This window comes from Choloepus didactylus, chromosome 22, assembly GCF_015220235.1.
Source record: "Choloepus didactylus isolate mChoDid1 chromosome 22, mChoDid1.pri, whole genome shotgun sequence".
In the NCBI taxonomy this organism is placed as follows: domain Eukaryota; kingdom Metazoa; phylum Chordata; class Mammalia; order Pilosa; family Megalonychidae; genus Choloepus; species Choloepus didactylus.
The window spans coordinates 11,249,899-11,269,174 of record NC_051328.1 but is presented as its reverse complement, the minus strand read 5'-3'; the positions used below and the strand labels follow the sequence as shown (position 1 = coordinate 11,269,174).

General features: G+C 43.3%; 1 long non-coding RNA gene across 1 annotated transcript in view; it reads left to right on the top strand.

Moving 5' to 3' along the window:
* The first annotated feature begins 633 nt into the window (after positions 1-633).
* LOC119518825 overlaps positions 634-19,276 on the top strand; it is a 60,793-nt gene continuing 42,150 nt past the window's right edge. Inside the window, exon 1 of the long non-coding RNA XR_005213853.1 lies at positions 634-1,932. This is a non-coding gene — a long non-coding RNA (uncharacterized LOC119518825). The remainder of the gene's footprint in view (positions 1,933-19,276) is intronic.

Below are 19,276 nucleotides of genomic sequence, written 5' to 3'. Positions count from 1 at the left end.
GTGACTTCTTCTGCATATTAAAGGGTACATGTCTTACCCTGGGTTTGGGGACACACCTCCCATATCCCTTATTCTTTTCTATGTTGCCTTTAGTCTGAATCACAAAGACAGTTCTGGGATGATAACAGTGGATTGTTCCACAATGATCAAATTGGATAGAATGTGAAACTTGATGCTACTAAATTTTAGTCTTTTGCAAATGTCTTTTAGTTTTTTGCATATGTCTAGAATATAATAATACTGTTGTGTCAATAGTGTTTATGATTGATATCTTATGGTCATTTGACATTTTTTAACCATGAACAGGGCCACTACATTTGGCTGTGCAAGTTGTGCATTGTGCAATTCTGGCTGGCACCATTAGACTCACATGGGAATGGCGTCACCTGGTGTTGTGCAAGGTGGCAACGTGCCTTTGAGACGTGCAAGGCAGATACTGGCCTCATTTCACCGATTCAGCGTGGTGAAGTGTCTTGTTCAATGTCATGTGACAAATAAGTACTGATGCTGCAGCTAGGACCCAACTTCTGAGTCTAAATCGTCTTATTTTGCTGCCCCTCGCTGCCCCCTGGCTTATCAGTGAATGAGATAATGAGTGAATGGGGCGAAGGTGAAACCTCCATGGGGGAGCAAGTGGGCACACAGGGTAGTGGTTTGTTTTGAAGGTCCCTGAGTGGACAGCAGAACTAGCTGCTCTAATCTGCAGTCTGTTTGCCTGGACCTCATCCATTCTCAGTGTGGACTGTGACCCACAGCGTGGGCCCCAGATGACCTTGCCTTGGGTGCTTCTCCACTTCTCTTTCTGAATCCCTTGCATCTTTCTAACACACAGGGCCACACCTCCCCTGTCTGTCTTCTCTCCTTTTCCTTCAGGGTTTTACTTCCGGCTACTACCCGATAATCCTCTCCCAATAAGGTGTTCATTAATAAGGGGAATAAAACATCCTCTAAAACACAAAAGAATTGATATATAGTGCTGGAATTCCTGGCCAGGTGCACAAACTGTGTTGGAGATTAGGAAAGGATCTTAGAAATCGTGTATTGAAGATGAGGAAATCGAAGCCCCAAGAGTTAGTGGAATTGCTGAAGCTAGTAGCCAGCAGTCTTTCCATTACATCGTGTTTCCTCAGGTCATTTTAAGTGGGGTCTTTCCTGCTATGTTTTATATCTTATGTGGCTGAGGGTGGCCCTGCATTTGGACCATATACACAACATCAGCGTTTGGGGAGCAGGAGGTCAGTTCAAGGGGAAAGGGAACCCTCATCGGCAGTGTCCCGGACTCCAGTGTGACCCCAGGATCCATGCTTTTAAATGCCATTATGAAATGCAGTCCATTACAGCTCAGCCACTCTTCCCGTCAGACTAATGCAGCCATGGTGGAGGGAATGGGGTGGAGGCTGGCTGCCTGGGAAGAGGGATTACCCCTGCTGGGTCAGCCTGGTCACCGAAATAAAAATGGGAGCTATGCCTATCAACTCATCAGGTCTGCCCGTTTCTACGATTACCCCGTTTCCAATCTCTCTTCTAGAGAAAAGAGGATTGCTGGACACTTCCACCCCCACCCCTGGCAGGCAGGGCCGTGTTTTCGTGGGGGGATGTGTTTGAGGTAGGCACGCAGCAGGCTGAGAGCTTTGCCCTCTTTGTCTTCCAGAGCTGGCAAATCACAGCGGGATGGCCGTCCCCTGAGAGATAAAGAGGTGGAGAAACAGCCCAGCAGGGGCCTGGAGCAGCTGGCTGGCGTCAGTAATTTCCTGCAGGAGACTGTGCCGGCCGAGCACACGTCATCTTTGTGTTGCCCCTCTGTTTTCTCCCGTGTGCCACTAAAATAAGCTAATGCAACCCATGGGCTGTGCTGATCTACATGCAGCTATTCAACTCTGGGGAACACTGATATAAAGCAGCATCACCTATTTGGAACAAAATGGGGAGGAGGTAAGCCAGTAAGATCCTTGAGCAGCCAGAATACACTTTACAAAGTTTCTTTCAAAGTCATATTCTTTTCTCTGTGGGCACCTGTGGAGAAACCATTGATTTTTACTTAACACATAGCTCTATTTAGCTTAGTAAGCAGTTTTCTGAGATCTGAACAGATCAGGAGTAGGGAATTAGAGGTGGAGCAAGACAGCCACAAGCTGCAGCCAGCAGTTAAGAGTTAGATCAAGGAGGAGATATGTGTGGGGACAGCTTTGGATGGGAGTTCTGTTCAAAGGGGGACATTGGATGAATGGCTCCTAAGATCCCTCCCAACTTTTCAGTTCATGGCTGTGAGGTCTCTGGTTCGACTGTGATGGTGAGGGGTAGAGAAGAGGGGAAGGGAGACATCAGTAAGAAGCTGGCACCCAGCAGGAAACATGGCCTTGCGTTTTGGGGAGGCCGTGAGTTTGGTGCTCAGGAGCACTTGCCTGCTTTTGCTGGAGCCCTTGACCTCCTACATTCTTTGACAACAGAGAGTGAGTTCTTTTGGACATATCTGGAAAGTGTTCTGTGAGGCATAGGAATGTAATAGAGAGGCATGGGCTCGGGGTGAGGCAGGTCAGTGTTCAGATCCTGGCTCCTCACTAAGCTAGCTGCATGACTATGTTAAACTCATTGAGCCTCAGTTTCCTCACCTGCATATCTACTGTATAAATTGTTGTGCATTATGTTTCTTTCTGGCTATGGCCCTTCATTTGCTCCTCACTGCTCTTGTCACTGTTCTCAGGGTGAACTCCTTTCCAGGTGAGGGTTTGCCAGCATGCCCAGTTAAGTTTGAATTTCAGATAAACAATATGTTTTAGTTATGTCCCAAATATTGCATTTTCCTGTATTGTTAACATCTTACATCAGTGTGACAGCTTTGTCATAATTAATGAAGTGATACTGACACACTATTATTAACTCAAGTCCATATTTTATTCAGATTTACTATGTGTTTACCTAATATCCTTTTTCAGTTCCAGGATCCCCCTACAGTATACCATATTACATTTAGTTGTCATGTCTCCTTAGGCTCTTGGCTGTGATAGCTTCTCAGATTTTCCTTGATTTTGATGATCCTGATAGTTTTGAGGTTGTGTCTCAATTTGGGTGTGTCTGATGTTCCCATGACTCAACTGGGGTAATACGTTTTGGGGAGGAAAAGCACAGAGATAAGTTGCCATTTTCATCACATTCTATCAAGAGTACCTACTATCTGCATGACTTATCATTGATGTTGACCTTGATCAGCTGGCTGAAGCAGTGTTCTTCAGCTTTGGCACCCTGTATTTTTGTTTGCTAAATCTGGCAACCCTATTCTAGGCATATGAGCTTTTCATAACCAGGTCCCTGCTTACAACCCAGCTGCAGACTTTTCTCTTCCTGCTCTAACCTTAGTGAACTGCTGGCATTTCCACTAATGAACTCCTCTCCCTCTGTCTCCCTGCCAGGCCTCTGTACTTGTTCTTCTCTCTGACAGGAATATTCTGGTTTCCTCCTGCCACCTCCCTCCTCCACTTCCCCTGGTTAACTTACCTGTCAGTTGGTTACTCCACTATGTCTCACTCCCCTGGGAAGCCTTCATGCATCCTCTTGACTTCCTTCCACCACCCCTACCCTGCCAAGTTCTGGTTCAGAGCCCACCCTCTGCCCTGGACCCGCTCTGTCGTGGTGCTTGTCACTATGTGGTCATAGTGTGTTTACTTCTCTGTCTCCCTCATCCCAGTACATCCCTGAGATCTTGCACAGTGCCTGGCTCATATTGGAGCTCAATAAATCATTGCTAAATAAGTGAATGATTATGCAAGACTTCCCAGGTAAGGCCTCAAGCACAGTGACTGCCTTGTAAATAGTAGATGCTCAACAAATGCTTGTCTCTTTCCATGTGGAGAAAATAATCTTCCCTAGATCTAAGAAGGTTTAGGAATTAATCCTTAAATTCCCAAGCAGCTATATTAAGTTTGTGCTTATCTGACACCTCTGACACATGCTCCTACCTGGGGATGAGATTCTGGAGCAACGGTCTCCTAGGATTTCCAGAGAACCAGTTATCTGCGTCAAAGTCTCAAGGGGGGGCCACTTAATGACAGAGATGGGCTAAGTAGGCTATTCTAGATCACTTTGCAAATTAAAAAGGCATCCTTCTCCCAGTGGAGACACTGCAAATTATGAACCCCTAGGCTCAAATTTTCAAAATCAGGCCCCTTGCCCTTTTGTTATTTAGTGAGAGGGCCCCACCTCAATCCCTGGTAGTGGCCCACACACAGCACACAGTTTACGTGAATGGTATTCATACCTATTGTTTCTGGTCTCTGATGACTGTACCTGTAAGTTAATGTTTTTCTTTTTCTTTTCACTTGTCCAGGGTAGTTGTGACTCTATTCCTGAGACCAGGAATCTTTAATGAACCACAGGTCTAATGTCTATCATTTATTATCCACCTTGGGCAAGGTGCTTTACCTACCTCATTTCTAATCCTCTCAGTAACCCTGAAGATTAGAGATTATCATTTGCATACTACAAATGAGGAAACTAAGGTTTGGGTATTTACATAATTTGCCCAAGTGTGTTTGTGGTGGAGGCAGGCTTGCAGGCAGCCTGAGGACTTGGCTCAATCCACTGGGCCTGGCTGTCTCTCCATGGTACAGAAAGCTCTCTAAGGGAGAGTCGACATCTCCTAATAAGTTGTACTCATCAGAATGGTTCTTGGGTCCACTCCTCCCGTTGTATCCTCAGGTTGCCTCTCTAGAGCAGGCCCCCATCAACCCATGTCTAGATGCCTGAAAGAGCCTCTTTCGTGGATTCCTGGCTGTGGGTTCTCCATCAAAAGAGCTACCACTGCCCTACTCAGGACTCACATGAGTGCCCATTTTCACCCTTCTCTTTCTTTTGCCTTGCCTCCAAGACCCTCTACTCTATTGCTGTTTCACAAATTGAACTTTGAATTAGCCACACCAGTCTTTTGTGGGGTCCCCACGTACGCACTTTGGTATGGCCTTCCACCTTCCTTGGAAGGCCCAAGTCTTCTTTCCACATCTCAGATTCTCCCTTTCCCTTCAGATCCTGTCCTGGTTTTTCCCCAAAAAGCTTTCACCGACCAGACCCTCATCCGCCTCCCCTTCCCCAGACCTCCCGCAGCACCTGGATATGCAATGCATAATCAGTGCAGAATGCCCTTCTGGCTTGTGCATAACCACAGGTGGTTCTGCTGTGTTTCTAATCCAGTTCCCCTACCTGGATTGCAGCCTCTTCAAGGACACAAACCTGTTTCTTTTTAAAAGAATCAACTTTATTGAGGTGTAATTTGCATACAATAAAATGCATCTGTTTTAAGTGTTCAGTTTGATAAATTTTGACTCATGCAACCATGAGTCAACCAGGATTTAGAAAATTTCCATCACCCCAAAAGTCCCACCGTGCCCTTTTACATTCAATCCCTCCACCATTGATCCAGGCACTCATTGGATTTCTGTTATTATAGATTAGTTTTGTCTGTTCTGAAACTCCACATAAATGGAATCACACAGTATGCACTCTATTGTGTCCTTTCGTATCCTTTTCTCAGCACAGTGTTTTAAAGCTTTTTCCACATTGTTGTGTGCATCAGTAGTTCATTACTTCTTGTTGCTGTATTGTATTCCATTGTACAGATATACCACATTTTGTTTAATTCATTCACTCATTGGTGGACATTTGGATTTTTCCCCGTTTTTGGCTATTTTGAATAAAGCTGCTATGAATGATCATGCTCAAGTCTTTTTTGTGGACATGTTTTCATTTCTGTTGGGTACAAACCCAGGAGTGAGATTTCTTGATTATATAGTAAGTGTATGTTTAACTTTATTTGAAACTGACAAACTTTTCCGAAGTCATTGTTCCATTTTGTCCCCTCCCCTCCCTCTCCCCCAACCAGCAATGTATGATACTTTCAGCTGTTCTACATCCTCACCAGCACTTAGTATTGGGAGTCATAAACTTGAGTGGTTTTATAGTGGCATCTCATTATGGTTTTAATTTAAATTTTTCTGATGACTAAAGATGTTTTACAACTTTTCATGTCCTTATTGACTAAATTTTCTTTTGTGAAGTGTCTGTTGAAGAATTTGCCTGTTTTAAAAAAATTTGCTTATTTGTCTTTTTATTGTGGAGGTATAAATGTTATTTCTATATTTTTACATAAGCCCTATCAGATATATATTGTGAATAGTTTCTCCCAAACTGTGGCTTGCTTTTCAATTTCTTAGTGATGACTTTTGAAGAACAGAACTTTTTACTTTTGATGAAATCCAATTTATAAATATTTATATATTTTTTCTTTTTTAGTGTATTTTCTGATCTATGACATCTTTATCTGCCCCAAGGTTGTAAAGATTGTCTCCTAAGTTTTCCTTTAGAAATTTTGTAGATTTTGGTTTTACATTTAGTTCTAGCATGTTGTCTGTCTTGTTGAATGTTCTTTGTGCACTTGAAAAGAATGTTGATTTTGTACCTGGTGGCACTGAGATTAGGTTGTCAGTGGTGTTCAAATCATCTTTATTTTAGTTGATTTTCTGTCTACTGGGCATATGAATTACTGAGAGAGGAGTGTTGAAAACTCCAACTATACATGTTAATTTGTCAATTTCTCTTTTGATTTCTGTCAGTTTTTGTTTATTGTATTTTGAAGCTCTATTATTAAGTAAATACCCATTTAGTCTTGTTATATCTTCTTGTTGAAATGACCCCTTTATAATTTTGAAATGTCTCTCTTTATCTCAGATTACATTCCTTACCCTGAATTCTACTTTGTCTGATATTAATATAGCTCCTCCAGCTTTCTTATGATTAGTGTTTGCATGGTGTATCCTTTCTCAATCCTTTTACTTTTAAACTATGTATGTTTATATAAATATATGGTGAATTTCTTATAAATAGAATGTGGTTGGGTCTCACTATTTCATCCAGTCTGACAATGTTTGCACTATAATTGCTATGTTCATTTCATTTATATTTAATTAATTATTATAATGGTTGAATTTAAATCTATCATCTTGCTATTTGTCCAATTGTCCCCCACCTTTTTTCCTACCTTTTCTTGGATTAATTAATTTTTCTATTTTTACCTGTATCTCTTTTTCTGCATGTGGTTCATCTTTGACTACTAAAGTCTACCTTCAGAAAATGTTATACCACTTCATATAATGTAAGACTGTCTTCAAGTTCTGCAGAATCTAATCTGATCTTAATCCCATCTAGTTGATTTTTAATTTCAGATATTGTATTTTGAGCTCTAGAAGTTTTATTTGGCTTTTAAAAAATAGTTTCCATTTCTTTCTTTCTTTGGTTCACATTTTCATTTATCTCCTTGAAAATATTTGTTTTAGCTTTTTTAATTCCTTGTCTGCAAATTTCATCATCTCTGTCATTTCTAGTCTATTTCTATAGACTGATTTTTCTCATTCATGGGTCACATCTTACTTGTTCTCTTCATGTCTAATACATTTTTTATTAGATGCAGAACATTGTGAATGTTACCTTGTTGACTGGATTTTGTTGTGTTCTTTTAAAGAGTATTGAGTTTTGTCCTGGCATGCAGTTAATTTACTGTAAGGAGAATACTCATTTAAATTTGTTAGTAGTGCTAGTTTAGCATGGTTTTTCTAGGTTCTCTAAATGCCCTGGATGTTCAATGAGGTTTCTTTATTCTGGTTGATTAGAACTTGAATGCTTCCCAGTGTGAGTTCCATTAGTTGTTCAGCTTGTAACTCTCTTGTAGTTGTTCTTTTTCTTTCTCTTGTAGTTGTGGTCTAGGGAGTTTCATACTGCAAACATGCGTCTTATTATTTTAGCCAAAGACATGAGGACATCCTGTGAAGATCTTTGGAGCTCTTTCTCCTTGTAGCTTCTTCTTCTCTGGTACAAAGTCCCTTAAATTCCAGCCACCTCAACCTCTCTTAAATTTGAAATCTTTCTCTTCAGCTCAGGAACATTCCCATCATCTGCTTGGATTCCTCCTCCCTGTCCTGGGGTCCAGTAAACACTGCCAGGCAGACAGCCAGGGTGATCATAAAACTCGCCTCAATGGTGTCCCTTCTCTCAGGCATCATTGCCTGTTGTTCGATATTCAGAAAGCAGTTGTTTCATACATTTTGTCAAATATTCTAAAAGTTTAGTATGGCAAGGCTCATTGGTATCAGGTATTCCATCATGGCCAGAAGCAGAGTTCTAGGAACTATTTTTTAAACTTCTTTCATTGACTCAGAGTTAACCAAGTGCTGAGCACAAAACATGATTACAGAAATCCCCTGAGACTGCCAACCTGTGATGTTTTGCTGGTGTTCTGGGACAGAACATGACATTGGACAGGGTTTCTTAAAGGTTGGACCTCTTCCTTTGTGAACAGAATGTATAGCTATAGAGTTTTGGAGATCGTTCTTTTTCAGCTGTGTTTTTTTCCTCTGTGAACTCCAAGGCCGCAGACTCAGTGACTGTGTCCAGGAGTCATCCTAAGAGGTTTATACAAGGACAAGTTCATGGGGAATCCAATCACTGATCACTGCCATGTGGCTTCTCTCCTCAGAAGTGGGCAGTGATTGCGTGACTCTGCATTCCTACTATCTTCAGGCTACAAATAGCTCAGCAGCCCAACGAAAGATTGGCCACAGGAGCGTCACAGAGTCAGCTGGGCCAGTATGCCAACAGGAATGAAAGATTTGGAAAGATAAGGGCAAAGGAAGCCCAGGAGGTGGGAGATGACTGCCAAACTCAGGAAGGCTTCAGAGCTGAAAAGTCAAAGAAAAGAGGATGTGACAGGGCAGCATTTTCATGATTTCCCTCATGTGCAGGAAAACAAGTTGAGAGGACAAGCAAGGGAGAAAGAAGGGGAGGGGAGAAATGGGGAGAATGAGCATCCTGATCCATTCATTCAATGTTTGTAGTGTTTTCCATGTGCCAGCCACTGGCATTGAAACTTTCCAGTGTCTTCAATGAAACATCAGTCGAGATAGATCCATTTCTGTGTGATTAGCGCAGGAACCTATAGGCCACACCCACTTGTGACGTGTCCATCATTGCATCCTATTCACTGTCTGCATCTTGGTCAGCCTAATTTCCCCATCCACCCTGCCTTCACCTTCCTGCGTTCTGAATGGTCTGAACATCTAAGGTTCCCAGTGACCTCTCTAGAAACAGTGAGAATATTTTTGGGGTTGGGTTGGGAGAGAATCAAGGAAGGAATTATAAGAACTAGGCTAGATTATTTTTATTTAACTGGTAGAGAAAATTCACGTGTTCTTAAGACACTGGATGTTGGCTTCTGAGAAGAACCTCTGAGGACCAGTGATATTTTATGACTTCACTAGGGAGGGTTTTTCAGACCCAAGCAGAGCTGGATGTGGTATAGTGGAAAGCCCATGGACTTGGGAGCCGCATGAACAGTTGAATCCCAACTCTGCTACTTATTAGTTATATGATCTTGGACAAGTTACTTCATTTCCCTAGGCTCCAGATTCTCCACCTCTGAAGTGAAGACATTTTACTTCTTAGAGTAGTTAAGAAAGTTACAAGAGGAACATAAAAAGGGCCAATTGCTAGATATAGTACATAGACATCTAGCAGCTCCTTCTTTTCATGGTTCTGTTCCCCCAAGCTCTGAAGAATCTCCAAAGAAGATTCTTGGGGTAGAGGGCCAGCATGATGCCTGAACAGTCTCCACTCTCTCAGTGCTCTGCAGTGAGCCAGGTGAATCAGGGAAAGTGGCCTCCACTAGCAACTTGGGTTCACCCCCTAACAGGCTTCGGGGAAACCAAACCCAAGGATGCTTTCATAACACTTCCCCTCTAGATTTCTAGTTCTCTGTCCTTCAAAAGCACCATCTCTTGGGCCCTCTGAGGCAAGCATTAGAATAATTACCTCCTTTTGGCCTGATAAAGAAGTTGACTCTGAGGAGGCTTGCCCAAGATTACTAGTGCTTCATCTCAAAGCTGTCTCAAACCTGTCAGTGATTGGTCCAGTAGCCAACCTGGCACCCAGGAGGCTGGTTCCCATGGCACCAAGGCTTGGAGATTCAGATGTATATGCCCCAAGCAGGACCCCCAAGAGCTGACTTGTTTTGAGGGCCTTGGGTTCAGACATTAGGGAGTCTCTTTGACCACTTTAATGTAGCTTCCACCCTCTTCAGTCCCTACATTCCAGCTGTGTGTGATGATCACAAACACAATGAACTTGTAAATGGAGCAAAACTCTGTACATGGGAAACCTGTGACACAATTCCTTGGCCCCAGCATGGCTCACAGAATGTCCGAGTGAGGGAAGAGAATGCTGGGCATTTTTTCACCAACTCCCATCCCTCAGTGGTTGAGAGTTGATCCTCAGCACTTAGCTGCTACTAGCTCTCTGGCACTTCCAACCTGCCCCATGCGTGGCTGGTCTACTCCTATCTCCAGAGAACTCATTTGAGCAGCAAGACACAGGTGTTGCTAAGGTAGGAGGCTGTCAACATCTCTGGGAACTGCTGGTGAGGTCCAGGGTGGGCCACAGCATCTGTTACAACCCCATCACTATACTTAATATACATATATACATACATAAACTTTCCTTCCTTCCTTTCCTTATCCTTGAATAAATATTTATTGAGCATCTACTGTATGCTAGGTGGTGCTAAAAGTACTAGGGATCCAGTAGTCAGCAAGTCAGGCTAGTCCCAGTTCTCAAAGAACATACAATAATAAGAGCGCACGCTTATTGAGGTGTAGGTAGATGATCATACAGCAGTAAAGACAAATGCCAGAGCATTTTTACCTGGACCAAAAACAAAGCCCAACAATCTTATTTCCCCCCAGCTATTTCTAGCCTTTTCCACTCTTCTCCAGTCCCCTACACTATCTCCCAACCTTGCTCAGCTTCATGTCCACCTGCCCACTTTATATTGCCATTTGGCTGTCACCAGGTGCCTCAGACATAACTCAGCAAATCCTCCAAACCTGATCCTCTCTCGTGTTCCCCATCTCAGGAAAAGGATTTACCACCCACCCTGTTGCCCTGAAATTAAGATTTCATCCTAGTTTTCTCCACTCCTATACCACAATTCCCACTCCCTGCCCCATCCAAACAGTTATTAAGAATGGCTCACTTATTGAGCACCTGGTATATGCCAGGCACTGCTCCAAGCATTTTACTCTTTACAACCCTGAAAGATATAGACTCTCACTGTCCCCATTTTCCTGATGAGGTAACTGAGCCAGAGAGGTTGAATGGGCCACGGTTACACAGTCAGCAAGTGGTGTAGTCAGGATTGTACCAAGCAGTCTGTACCCAGAGACTGCCTCCCTCTACACAGTCTCCCAGGCTGGCGGGGGAGCCAGGCATTAAACCAAGTCGTCTACAAATAATTATTTAATTACCATGGTGATATGTGCTGTAAGGGAGGAAGCTTTGCAAGTGTCTAAGATAGTGGGGAGACTCAGAGAAGAGAAGGGAAGGGAACTGTTTCCCTGAAGAAATGTCCTTTACTCTGAGCCTTGTGGGGACCCGCTTATGCCATCAGACAGTAGGAGGGCAGGCTGGCAGTGGGTAAATGCCCACACAGACATGGAGCTATCAGGCCATTCGCCCCACACCCCACAGATGGCCAGCTACCCCTTTTCCTTAATGCAAGCCTTGACTCTGGCATCTGTAACTTGCTTCTTTTCCATGATGTTGGCTGTTAGGAAGTTGTTTTAATTGCTCTCCTTTGCCCTCGACCTCTGTTGCAAGTCCTCAGCCCTGCTGTAGTAGTGCAAAAGTAGCCACAGACAATATGTAAATCAATGAGCAACTGTGTTCTTAGAAACTTTATGGACACTGAAATTTGAATTTCATATATTTTTTACATGTCATAAAACATGATTCTTCTTTTGATTTTTTTCAACCATTTAAAAATGTAAAAACCATCCTTAGCTCATGGGCTGGCCATTCAAAAACAGGTGGCAGGTTGGATTTGGCCTGTGGTAGAATTGCTAGCCCCTGCTTTAGGACCGTATTTCCAACTACCCTACAGACATCTCTCTCCCACTACCTGCTGCACCAGGTCCCCCCAAATTAAACATCTCAATTATCAAGCTCATCAGCCCAACCAAATCAGCTTCTCCTCCCTATATTCTGATTTTTGTTAATGGCCTAGGGTATCAGTTCCTCAGGGGACTTTGGGGTAGACAAAAAAGCCCAAGAACCACTGTTCTAGCCACACTAGCCTGTTGTCATGTCTTAAACATGTCTGGCACATTCCTGTCTTTGTTCACCTTCCACCCTACCTCTTTCCTTCTCTTCACCACTTAACTTCTCCTAAGACTTGCATCTACTCACTGTTGCCATTTCGTCTCCTCCCACTCCTCACTCCTCACCCCCTCCCATCTGCCTTCCACCCCATCGCACCACAAAAACAGCTCTCACAAAGGTCAGGGATGATCTCAGTGTTGCCAAATGCAAAGGACATTCTTCAGTTCTCATCTTACTAGCAATTGACGCCATTGACCACTGTCCCCTCCTTGAAACACTCCCTCTGACTTTGGCTGCTCCTTCTCTTTCTTCTTTGTGTGCTTTCCCTTCTGCTACCTGGTCTGAAATGTTGCAATTCTTAAAGGCTGAACCCAGGGCCTGTTCATCTTCTCCCTCCAATGTCTCTCGTTGGGTGATGGTGCATTTATATCTCTTGTTCCGACCTCTCCTATGAGCTGTGGACCTATACATCTCGCCCTTTACTGACCACTCCTCTTGGATGTCTTAAAGTTCTTCAGACTCTCCATGTTGAGCACCAAAATCAATCAATCATCCAACTATCCACTCAGTTAACAAATAGTGACTGAGCACTTGCTATCTGTCAGGAATGCCCTAGTGGCTGAGGACAGAAGTTTGAATAAAAAGAGACCTTGCCCTCAAGGACCTCGTAGTTTACTGGGAGAGACACATATTAACTAAATCATCACCCTCTGACTCCCCACAGCACATCTCTCTCTACCAAAACGGCCCTTTCCTATTATCCTTTTCTAGGGGCTTGGCACTGCCAGCTGTCCAGTTCTGAAAGCCAGAGATGCCCATAACACCTGCTTCTCCCTTGCCAATCCCCCAAAATCTACCTTCCACTCCTGTTGAGTGATGTCTGAATATCTCCTGACATTTCTCTCCATCGCCTTGGCTGCCATCCCAGCCCAGGCACTGCCACATCTCTTGTTGGACCACTGCTTCCTCCACACTGGCCCTAATCCTGGCTCCACATCTCAGCCAGACAGTCTTTCCACAAGAAAACTCTTACCTTGCCACCCCCAACCTCCCCTGGAGAAGGAATAGCTAGAAGGAAATACCTGAAACTGTGGAAATGCTATCCAGTAGCCTTGATTCTTGAAGACAATTGCATAACTATGTACTTTACATGGTGTGACCATGTGACTGTGAAAACCTTGTGGATTGTACTCCTTTTATCCAGTGTATGGACAGATGAGTAGAAAAATGGGGACAAAAACTAAATGAAAAATAGGGTGGGATGGGGGGATGGAATGCTTTGGGTGTTATTTTTATTGTTTTTGGAGTAAGGAAAATGTTCAAAAATTGATTGTGGTGATGAATGCACAACTATGTGATGGTACCGTGAACAGTTGATTGTACACTGCAGATGATTGTATGGTATGTGAACATATCTCAATAAAACTGAATTTAAAATTACAAAAAATTGAGGGGGTGCTTCTCACCAAGATCCACAAGACCCCATACACCCCTGCTGGCCCCTCCAGCTTCATCTCCCCCTAAACCATGCTCCAGTCACCCTGGCCCCCTTTCAGCTCCTTGTTCTCATCACCCCCCTCTCTCTCACCAGAGGGGTTTGTAGAATGCACCCACCCCCCTCACTCTGGGATGCTGCCATCTCCTCTCTGCTTGGATGTCTCAGATTCACCCTTCAGGGCAGGACCTCATTTCTGCCATCACTTCCTCAGTAAGGCCTTCCTAGTCTTCTCTGCTGGGTCAAACTCCCCTGTTAGAGCTTTGGCCCATCCCTTGTAGCACTGGTCACACTGCAGTTTACGTCTGAAGGTGTGAAGTTATTGGGTAATATTTGAGATCCCCTGCCCCAGTAGTTCCCTGAGAGTAGGGGCTCTGTCTCTTTTTACTCACAATTCTATCCTCAGCAACAAGCACAGTGCCTGTCAGAAAGCAAATGCTCAGCAACTATTTGTTAATTGGGTGGATAGTTTGATGAGTGAATGAATGAATGCCATTTTTTTAATACAAGCCATGCAGTCATACAAAACAAATTGTACATTCGATTGTTCATAGTACCATTACATAGTTGTGCATTCATCATCAAAATCAATCTCTGACACCTTCACTACCACACACACAAAAATAACAAGAATAATAATTAAAGTGAAAAAGAGCAATTAAAGTAAAAAAGAACACTGGGTGCCTTTGTCTGTTTGTTTGTTTGTTTCCTTCCCCCATTTTTCTACTCATCCATCCACAAACTAGACAATGGAGTGTGGTCCTTATGGCTTTCCCAATCCCATTGTCACCCCTCATAAGCTACATTTTATACAATCGTCTTCAAGATTCATGGGTTCTGGGTTGTAGTTTCATAGTTTCAGGTATCTACCACCAGCTACCCCAATTCATTAGAACCTAAAAAGGGTTGTCTAAATTGTGCTTAAGAGTGCCCACCAGAGTGACCTCTTGGCTCCTTTTGGAATCTCTCAGCCACTGAAGCTTATTTCATTTCATTTCACATCCCCCTTTTGGTCAAGAAGATGTTCTCCATCCCACGATGCTGGGTCTACATTCCTCCCCGGGAGTCACTGAATGCCATTTTCTTGCCTCAAAGATTTTTCCTATCCTCCAGTTAAGGTCAGCTCAAATGCTGCCTCCTGCAGGAAACCTTCCCTGACACTTTTGATGGAAATTCATCTCAACTCCATGTGCAACTCTGCCAAACCATTGATCTCTTTTTGCCCCATGTTCCTGTTTCACAGCTGTCATCCCTGTGGTGCAGATGTTGCCTGAGAACCAGGACTGGTGTTGCTAATCTTTGTATCTCCCACTTGTCATGGTGCATTGGACATTGGAAGCACTCAGTAAATACTCACAGAATTGACTTCTTTATATTGTCCAGGTCATTCTAACCTGACAATATTGCATTCTCTAAACATGATGAGGCAACCACAGAGGGGGACTGAGCCAAGGAAACTCTCTGCCACCTCTGCCCTTGTCATTTCACTGATCCTAAGTTATTGGGCCACCCAGAAGACTTCCCTCTCCCTAGCTCACTGCAAGACAATGCAAAATTTCCTTGTCCTCACTCATTATTACTTTTCTAAGGGTTGCTGTTGGTTCAGCAAGTTTATAAAGTTATTTTCACTGCCTCGGAATCCGTTTCATTCTGCCCGCTGATGTTACATTTAATTTTTCTAGGAATTCCCTTACCTGTGTTTTCATCAACAGCTGTGTTTACAAGGCCTTAATTACTTCCTAATTGTACATATCCACCCTCCCCTTTTCTCTTGCTCGAGTCTGATCACTCTAATAGGAGCACAGTAACTCAGTCAGCTTTCTTTCCTTTTCATTGTGATGAAAAGGGTTTTTACAAAGCCGGAATAGTTAGCATAGTATACCTGCTCCCAAAGCAATAATTACATTTAAAAAATTTATGAGATTTTGTTTTAACACCCCTTCCTCTGATGTTTTGCAATCCCAATTAAAATCACTTATCACTAATTCCTATTTAGTTTTTATTCCCATCAGCACTTTCTTTTCATATGTACTCTGAGCTCCAATCTAGCTGGCATTTTGGGAGAATAGGATGTTACGTTTAATTCAATCTTCAGGTCAAATGAATTACCGTAATTGGTATACATGTACCCCCAATTTTCTCTGAATTAAGAGTACAGTAAAATTCCCTTCACTGAACCACAAGACTAACTATTTAGTGCCTTTGTGATGCTTTCTACATGCCAGACACTGTCTCAGGGTCTTAAACACATTTTCTCACTTAATCCTGACAAAATTCCATGAATTGATTTGGATGAAGAAAGAAACTATGTAACAGAGGCACCAAGCACCTAAGGCCACAGGGCTAGTGAGGTCTAACTATGCCTTATTCCAAAGCTCTCAACCGCTCATGATGGAATTCTTGGTTTCTTTTTGCTGATGATCCACAGGGCTCTTTAAGATCTTCCAGGCTCCATCAGGTCATGATTGATCATGTTGTCAGTATGGTGTGGGGGCTCTTACTGGATTGCCCTGCCTTCCTTTCTGCCTTTGGTCCCCAAAGCGGTCTTGAAACTCATGTTTTATTAATAGGGTGTAAGATTCTGCACTCAGAGCACTGTGGGAATTGAGGGGTTGGTATATAAGCATTTGTTTTAAATCTTAGTTCAAATCCCTTAAAAAATCAGGCTACACCTGATATGGGAGACCCGGATCAGTCAGTCCATCAACAAATCCTTATTAAATGCCACTAAGTGCAAGTCCCCACGCTCAGTGCCGTGGGCAGCTATCCGAGTAGCTCTGGTTTTTACAGTAGAATTGTGATTTGCAGCTTCCGATGAAAAGGGCTATTTATGGCATGCCAGAGCTTATGGGGCTTATGGCTGTTAAGTCTGTTTAAGCCTGCAACTGAGATTGAGGCTTTTTCTTGAGGGAAGAAAAAAAAACAAAACCAAGCCCCCAGCCTCTGTTTGGAAGTAAATTGAGCTCTCTTGTTATGAAACAGTGGGAACGGAACCAAAATTGTCTTCCCTGGGAAAAACAATAAACAGGAGGCCACTTGAGCTCACTACTTCTGCAGAGAGGGTAAGGATTAGATTTTTTAAAAGCCAGCATTTTTAATTGTATGTCTGAAGTATGCTTATTTTTCCTTTAAATGAATGAACTTTCGTTGCCATTTGGAAATGTTAACTTTGGAAAGGGCGATTCGCATAAGGACATGTGGACTGTTGGAGACAGTGAGGATTGTGGGGGTGGGGAGGAGGAGAAGGAGGTAATGGACTGTCAAGACTAGCAGGGCTGCCTGAGAAAGAGAACATCGGCTGTGCGGACCAAGTGAGCATGTGGTGCATTGCATAAGCAGACAGACAGGGTAGGCCAGAGGGACATTTGACTTCAGAGCCATCATGAGTAGAGAATATGGTGAGGTTCAGGACTTTTTTCCTTTGAGACCTTACATCTCTAAAGGAGAATCTGTGGATAAACTGTGAAGAGCTGTGCATTGCTCCACCTCCAGCGTAGCCAAGATATGGCTAATCATTCAGGCTCGTATGGCTAGATTGCTTAGGTCCAAATCCTTACTAGCTGTGTGACCTGGTACAAGTGACTCAAACTCATGTACTTCAGTTACTTCATCTGTAGGGGTATTAATAATACCTACCTCAGAAGGGGTTTTAAGTGGACTAAACGAGATAATACATGGAAACTGTTTAGAACAGTGCTTGGCACGTAGTGAGTGCTTAAAGAAGCTAGCTGTTATTATTATTATTAATGGCATTGCAAAATACTCTACAGTATACCTGTAAGAGGCAGAATTAGGGGATCAGGGCTAGGCAGGTAGATGTCAGGACTTCTAGACAGGCACTCTATGGGACTGGCTAAAATGCTACAAAGGCTCACTGTGATCATGTATAGATCATTAGTATTCTTTTCTTGTCACTTATGTTTTGGGCAAGTATTACCATTATCTTTGACCATGAAAGACAGCTACAGATAATGCTATATTTATACCAAGAGAAATCAAGAGGAAAAGCAGAGATTTCAACTTCTGGCAGAGTGGTCTAAATGTAGATTATTTCGACTACTCATTTCAAACTGCTTTTATCTTCACAGAAGCAAAGATGGGGGAAACAAAATAGAATACCACAGGGAGCATTGCTAGAGAGTGACTAAAACCCAAGGCTGGAAGCTGAAAGACTTTTACTAGAATATCCCAAGTTCACATGTCCTAGTGCATTTTAGACTTGAGTGAACAATGGCAGTGTGATGAGTTGTCAATGTAAATATGTATTTGAAGGGTCCTTACATCACATCTGCTTAAAGTGGGGTGGACTGTGAATGCTCAGTGTTCCAAGCGACCTTCAGAGGTCAAGGGGGTGGTCTGAGGAGCAGTGTGGGTGGTCTGTTACAGTGTGGATAATGGGATATACCCCTCTGAGGATGAATTTCCCATATCTCTGTTGACAAGGTCAGGAAAGACACCAGACAGGACAAGGCTGGGCTGTGTATTCTGTTATGGAGCCAGAAGTGGTGGTTGGCCTGGGCTGATGGGTGGGGAGGAGCACAGAGGAGACTGCGTGCTCTTCCTGCAGGGTCCAGAAGTGTTTGCTTACCCTTGTGGAGGTGATAGCAGGGAGGCAGCCAGCTCTGAGAAGCTAGACTGCTGCACTGCCCTTTGAGCAGAAAGCTCTCCGTTGGCATTGAGGTAAAGTCATAGCCAGATCAGAAGGGAAGCATCCAGGTTCTGTCCTGGCTGTCCCCAGAAAGGCAAGATGAAGCTTCAGATCTTGGGAAAAACTGGAGGCTCATGTGGGAATAAGGTCTGCCAGGAGAGGACCCCACAGCATCCATGGCACCCAGGTCCCTACTTCTAGTGGTAGAACTTAGTCTAGAATGGCAGTAATTCAGAGCCCCAGATGGTGGAACCTCAGACTATAGTTAATGCTAACATCAGTTGTTGTGGCCTATTTGTTTACTGTAGAAGTTTTAATTGGTGCTTTGTGGCCACAGCAACTGGAAATGGGGAAAGCTCTGGGGTGTTTCATTTATGGCCACTGCCTATGCTGTGAGAATGCCCTGGAGTTGTTCAGTTCACAACCTGCACTTCCTTACATGGTGGCCCTGTTCCTACAGGAGATTCTTCCTATATTTTGGTGGAAGTCTAATTTAGAGAAATACAACACCCATCATTTTCTCTCCCTCTCCAGAAAGACTGTGAAATTTACCAAAAGCAATTATTCTGCCTTCTATTACCATTCAATGAGTGGTAACCAACTATTTGGGTAGTTTGTGTTTAGAGTGAATTTCTTGAGTGGAGGAATTTTATACATCTTGTAGCCTGTAATTGATATCTCAAATAAGACTTTAACCCAGTGGAAATTTCCACCCTTACCACTGCTCCTTTCTCAATGCTCACCGACTCTTCCCACAGGTTAGTGGCGTTCTGAGATTCTGTCTGTCTGCAACTCCCTGCCACAGAGCAAAACAGTAGCTTGTGGTCAAGTACTTCACTGTAGTCTTTCTCTATTACCATGTGACCAGTTCTGATTAATTTTATTCCAACCATGTCATAAGTTGTGGCTCAGATTAGATTTAGCCAGCATTGGACTTTTGCATC